Source organism: Podarcis melisellensis (genome assembly GCF_964234715.1).
Source record: "Podarcis melisellensis genome assembly, chromosome: 9".
Lineage (NCBI taxonomy): Eukaryota > Metazoa > Chordata > Lepidosauria > Squamata > Lacertidae > Podarcis > Podarcis melisellensis.
Window position 1 is genome coordinate 62988900 of NC_138541.1, and position 7212 is coordinate 62996111.

Below are 7212 nucleotides of genomic sequence, written 5' to 3' on the forward strand. Positions count from 1 at the left end.
GAAGAGAGAAGAATGGCTACAGAAACTAATGGAGTATGCAGAAATGGCGAAACTTACTGGAAGACTAAGAAATCAAGATAACATTTTTTTTATATAGAAAGTAATGGAAATGGTTTATTGAGTACTTATAAATAAACTATAAACAGATCAAGACATTGGCAGGATTATTGTAAAACCCCTTCAGTTTTAAAAATATATATGAGATAAATATGAGAATAGATGAATAAAAGAATAAGTTAAGACAATTTGGAGTATGCAGGAAAGGATGAAAATAAATTGAAAGAACCAGAGAAAGAAGGGGAAGGGAGCTGAAGTTGGGAATGTTACAATTATAAAGAAAATGAGAGAGAGAGAGAGAGAGAGAGAGAGAGAGAGAGAGAGAGAGAGAGAGAGAGAGAGAGAATTGATTGGTGTGTTATGTGAGCAGGGATTTGAACCAAGATTTCTTCAGTCCTGATCTAACTCTACCTATGACACTACACAGGTTGCATTTTGTTTGCAGAGTTGAATATGAGCCCTAATATGCCAAGGCGAAGGATTTCAGTGAAAGGCTGGAAAAACAACATTGTAAGTCTAGTATTTCTCTCATACTTTGTATGTTCTCAAATGGCTTTTAATAAAAAAGGGTCCCAAGGTCAGGGAGCAGTTGAGAAGGAATATTTCATGGATTAGTTTCTGTTTTCAAGTGGCTGTGGTCTATAGGCCATCCATCACATTTCCTTCTGCTGTTCAAAAGAAGGAGAAAATGATAACAAAGACGACAGCACTTGAAATCAAAAGCATTATTGGCAAGCACTGAAAGATGCCAGACAACGTTTGTATGGCCTTGGCAAAATCATCTATTTATTTATGGCTGACTCATTCACCCTCAGAGAAGAGTTCCTTTCCATTTCGGATAACATTTTGCATTGACTGCCGGTTTATGTCGATTAAATTACATGTCATTCCTTGGACTGGTTAGAATCATGGAACCAAAGCACTGTAGAGTTTCAAGAGACCCCGAGGGTCATCTAGTCTGGGTCTCTGGGTAGGCTCTGAACTACCAGCTTTCTGGTGAACAGACAGACACACGGACCTATTTTGCCACAGGAGGTAGTAGAGAGTCAAAAATTTGCTCAGTGTTTGCAGGCTCAACTGGGCTTGCTGCTTTTATTTACTATGTTTCACATTGTACAAGGGGAATTAGAAGTCCACTTTTGGAGGCAACAAATTACCAGATACAAGTTTAACTTATTCTGTAAAGTAATGCTAAAGCCCATGAAATCAAGATGTCTTTGGAAAGTTCTATGCAGCAATGCCTCTCCTGTAAATTCTCCAAATCAATATTAATTTCAGTCCTTACGCTTTATTTCTCTGTTGGTTTCCTCTTCTGGTTTCCTGAAATTAAAGAGTGCAGGTGTTTCAGAATATTGGTGCGGTATCAAATTGTGACAGCATTCATGAGAGTGTTGAATTCCAGTTAGGGTTATGGTAAATGACAAAGCGTTGCGTTAAAGAAGCCTACATATATCTCTGATTGCCTGCTACATACAACAACCATGTACAGTGGAACCTTGACTTATGTACGGCTCTACTTACGTATGATCCCAGTTACGACCTTCAGTAGGTGCTTCGACATATAAACTTTCTTCTAGATACAGAGGTTTTGCCAGCAGCCCGGAGCTCGCTCAGCTGGCTGCGGGGCAGCGCTGAGGGCTCTGCCGCCAAGGAGAGACCTCCGGTTTCCTGGAGCTCACCCCACCAGCTGTGGAGCATTTGTTTTTGTGACTGTGTGGCACCCAGTTCAGCTACTGGTTGATTGTGTGACTGCATAAATGGATAAAAGCCCCCCCCCCATCCAAATAATGACTACTGTATCATCAGTGCACGTTAGAAAAACAATAAATGTTATTTTTTTTCCATCTACAATACTGTCTTATTTATTTTATAGTACAATACATTCATTATTGCCTTCATTTTATGGATCTATAGTCTCGTTAGACAGTAAAATTCCTGTTAACTTGGTGTTTTAGGGGGTGTTTTTCATCGTCTAGAACTGATTAATTCACTTTTCTGTTACTTTCTATGGAAAAGTGCACCCCTACTTATGTACGTTTCTAGTTATGACCAGACCTCCAGAACGGATTATGGTTGTAAGTAGAGGTTCCACTGTAAGTAAATCATCACAGAGAAATGTTTTTTAAAAAAGATATTTGGCCCAAAGTTGCAGAGTGCCATGTGGATATTGCCTTGCACCTTTAAAGTAGGAGTGTCAATAGGCACCTGAGTCCCAATTTGGGGAAAAACAGAGGTGCAACACCCCAGGTTGTCACAGAAGCCAATGGAGTCCAAAAGAGAACAACGAGAATATCCAGTTGACCAAAAAGTATAGAGTTGCTATGAAGAAGAAACCGCACATGGTCTGCAACGTGGGAGTTGGGCTCTCAATGATGGCCCAGCCTGGAAAACAAAATAAAATGATGTCCACCTGTTTGAGTCGAACCTCCCATGCAAGCTGGTTTGTTGTATCCATTTTCCTGTGATCAAATTTAGAAAAATACATTTGAGAGTCTTCACTTTCTGGCACTTGGCAGACTCCCTGCAGCTTCTCTGTTGAAAATGGGGGATTATTGTAGCTAATGCTTAACACCTCTGAAGTGGCAACCTTTCAGGATGATTGTGGCGAGAGAAGGAGAAATACCAGCAGTTTTAAAGTGAACTCTATTTAGGAACTCTGTTAAAGACTAGCAATTTTACCATAGGGCCTGTCACTCACAGTTTTCTCATGTCACAGTTTTCTTTCTACAGCGTTTGAGGTGTCACCGCTCCCCATCCCGCTTTTGTTACAGAGGTAATACCTTAGGTCAGAGATGGCCAATTTTTATATGCTATGGGGCCATTATATACTCTATTTTCCTTTAAAAAAACACACACAGAGAGAGACAGCTTTACTCATTGATAGTTTGGTTTCATAATTCAAATTGGCTGTGTTTTGGCAGTAAGCAATTCACTGATATGAAACTAATGCACTGAGGCAATGGAATCCCAAATAAATGCATCATTAAAATATCGCCCAGGGTAACTCTATTTTCAGTGGTGGCCCAAAACCTACCATCTTGCCTGAGACAAATGACAAGATGGCATCCCATTTCAGATACAGAAGCTGATGAGATTGGCAGTTGAATTTTATTTTGGCACCAGTGATGGCTCCTCCTCATGGTGGTAGACCAGTTTGCAGGGCACAGGCATGCTGTCTTCCAACACCGTGCCACCAATGTCTGCTCCCCAACATCAGCTGCCCCCATTCCCTAATGGTAGAGCTGGTTCCATCTATTTTCTTATCCTACATGGGAGATTTTGACATATAAGCGGAACTGTGGATAAGCATTTCAACATATCCATTAAAATCTGGTTGAAATTTGGTAACGGCTCACAACAGCCGCAATAGACAGCTTCATTTTGTTGGGCAAAGCAAGGAACTGAATAAAAAGTACTACAAAATAAGAATTTCAACTATTGTTGTCTAATCCCTTGAGTGGTGACTGGAGGGAAAGGCTAAACCCATCAGCCACAACCTCTAGGTGATTGGTTTTGCGGCGGCAAACGTAAAGTTGCCACCAAAATTTGCCTAGAACAAAGTTTTGAGGAAAATGTGGAGTTTCATGCTTAGGAGAAATGAGGGAAGTGAAAAAGAGCTTTGAAAAGAGTTGTGTCTTGGTGTTTGTTTGTTAGGTTTCATATATCCAAGCCCAGGATTTGTTAGTCCTGGTTGTCAGTTAAACTGTGCTGTATGGTGTCATGTGTGCTTTATTGAGCATCTAGAACTAGGAAACTAAATCTTCAGTCAAATTGACAAAATCAAAAGCATATAGGACAAGTGATGCCACTAAATCCTGCCTAAAACCACGTATGTGGCGAATTTCAAAGATCCTTTTCAGGAGAAATATCAACTCTATTTTGACTTTAAATAGAAATAGCAACATTTATCCAAAATGTTCTACACACCACTCTTCAACCCATTTTATTATTCCATATCCGTTGATGATCATTTTACATTTTGAACACCATAGGCTGTAATTGTTGGGGGTTTTGTTTCTTTCCCTCTCTCTCTTTAAATTAACTGAATGAATTTCAACAGTGTTAAAAAAAGCCAACCAAAATGAAGAATAGTTAATGACACAGCCTTCAGAGTATCTTCATTTTTTAAAAAAATACTGTTGCTCTTCTATTTTTTGATGCCTGCTTGAAATCAGACATAGAGAGGTTTAGAGAAAGTGAGTCTAAAAAAGGAAAGCAATGAAGCACATTGAATGCTCAAGGCTTGTGTCAGAGCGATGCCGTAAAGTTATTTTAGCTCTATTTTAAGGGGGTAGATTAGGTCTAAGTCACTTTTTCCTCCTTGGAATTCTCAATTGCTATTCCAAAAGTAGAAAGGTACAGTAATTACCGTGAGAACAGAATTACTGAAATAAGAGTAGATACAGCACTGCAAATAAAATAATCTATAAATATTTCAAATTGAGGATTATCTACTACATATCTGTAAGGAAATTATCCAGGAAGATTTTTAATTTTTATTTTATTTTTGCTTTCCTGTGTCATTCTTCCTCTTTCCCCCCCATCTTACATTTATTTTCCAGTGTGAATTCAGTACCTTATTACTACCTTAAGGACTCTTTGCAGCTGAAATGCCTGTCACTGCTGCAGTGGAACAGTCACACAAAGTGCTGACATTAAACCACAGGAGCCAATTTTCATAGAGAGCTGCTTAAGCATTCTAGAGCAGCATGTTCCTATCAGTCAAAGTTTTAGGAGGCATTCTGTGATCTGCAGAGTTTTAACTGAAAGGGAATAAATGGGAAGAAGGACTGCAAAGAGGAAGATGCAAAAGCAATCAAGAGAAAGCTTTCGGATACATCCATTGTGTGAACATACCATTGTCTTCCCAGGGTTAACACCAGCATCAGGATTTGAAAATCAGAAAAAAAGTCCATTACCAAAATCCAGATTCTGAGATGCAGATTTCTATGAGCAACTTTTAGCATTCAGATGAATGCCGCTCCTGCACCTCAAGTGTGATAATAGAAAATGTGACCCAGATTATGTTAAACCTCAATAATATTGTAGGGCTCTTCAGCTGAAACTGTTGGCCCGCTAGATAACAAAGTCCGTATTAGGTTCATGTTAGGTCCAATTCAAAGTAACATTTAAACAAACAACACACACACACAAGTAAGTTTTCTGACTGAGGTTTCAAAGCTTGGGATCTGCAATACTTTATGAGCCATAACTGTTCAGATTATTTGTATTTTGCTAATACACACTCTTTTTCCTTGGGTTTTATTATTTTTGCTTCTGAATTAAGTAGGTGTGTATTATCTGTTGTTAATCTTTATTAAATTCCATATATAACCATTTCCTGTACTAAATTTATGCATGTCAATTTTTAAGCTAAAATAATAATAATACTCTTTTTTTCATCACATCTTCAGTTTGTTGGGATTTATTTCCTTTTTTTTTTTTTGTAGACCCAGTTCGGTTTTTAGTATCGGTCCTGTTTTTCTTGTAACTTGAGGGCGAGCACATCTTAGCTCCCACCCCACAATTTGGGAAATAGCCATGTTTGTTTCCAAGCCAATTGAAACTGGCCTGCCTCATAAAGCCAAAACAAACTCACTCAGTAGCATATCAGCAACTATAAGACTCACTTTTTCTCTCCTAAAAAGTAAGGGGAAATGTGTGTGCGTCTTATGGAGCGAATGCAGGGTGCGCAGAGCGTGTTCTCCATAGCAGAGAACGCGTGTTGCGGTTGGGAAAACAGGCCACCCTGTAGTGACTAGGCAAATTTTGGATGGAGCACCCAAGTATTTAAATGGTTAAATTGGGTTGCTGGGGGAACTTGGTTGTTGCCAATTTGGAGGAGGGGTCAGAGTATTTAAATACTAGGGACAGACGTGGGACGTTCTCTTGGCCATTTTGCACCGGATCACCCGCCCTCCCTCCCTTTTTTAAGGGTGGTTCTCACGTTTGGTTGACCTTGCTATGCCTGTCATGGGGTCGTTCACCTTGGTGCGGGGGCCTGGTAGGAATTTTGCCATCTGGCTGATTGGTTGGTGCCATTTGGTTTTCGCCTACTGTGTAGCAAATCGTCACAACTTGTAAGGTTGGCGGTTAGGCATTGGTTAAATTGGTGCTTGGAGGGGTAAGTGCCTATCCCTCCAAATGATGCGAAGGGAATTCCGTTAAAGGAATCCAGGGGCTTGCCATTCATTTCGTCCTTGTCCCCAGAGTCGGACTTGGGCCGTGCAAGCCCCACCGGAACATGAGGGTGAGAGGTGACGGACTGTTCCCCGGCCTCATTTTCTCACCCAATACTTGTTTCCCACGCTGGCTTCCGTTGGATTCCGGAAGGGCCAGCTCTTGCCCTTGAGGGCAAGGATAGATAGTCATAACCAATGCCTAAGCAACCACTCACATTTTTTGTATTTGAATAAAGTTGTGGCCAAAATTATGCCAAAAACCTTAAACAAAAATTATGTGTGATGTGTGAATTTTGTTGGGGGGTACTGTGGGACTCAACACGCAACTATCCCAGAAGCCAGAACAGCATTAGGGATTGCTGCTTTCACTGCGCAGCGATCCCTCTTGCTGTTCTGGCTTCTGTGATTCAGAATATTTTTTTTCTTTTTTCCTCCTCCAAAAACTAGGTGCGTCTTGTGGTCTGGTGTGTCTTATAGAGCGCAAAATATGGTATATTACTCAGCGGCTACTAATAGCGACATTACCTTCACTCTGAATAGGCCTTTCCTTTTATCTCCTAATTTCATAGTTACTATCCCCAAAAAGGAAAGAAAAAAAGATGTTCTTTATTTGCTAATACCGAAACGATTTTCAAAAAGGGCTCTCACTTTTGGTTCAGCCCCAACTGCCACTCAATCAGTTTCTCAAGGTAACACCTGGTGGTCCTTGGCTCAAATTAAACTCTGTGAGAAGGGAGTGAGAAGAATTGCTTTCAGCTGATTGTATTGTGCTTCTACTTAAAGGGGAAATGTGTGAAATGACTCTCCAGTCAGAAATGATTTGGAAAGTGAATAGTTATGAAATGTGACTTTTCATGAGAGGCTATGAAATTTTAACCCAGCTGCCACTCGCTCTTGGCCTATACTTGTCAGAACAAGTGCACACAATGGAAGTTGTTTACTTCTCAATATTGATGAATGCAGCCACTTCTGT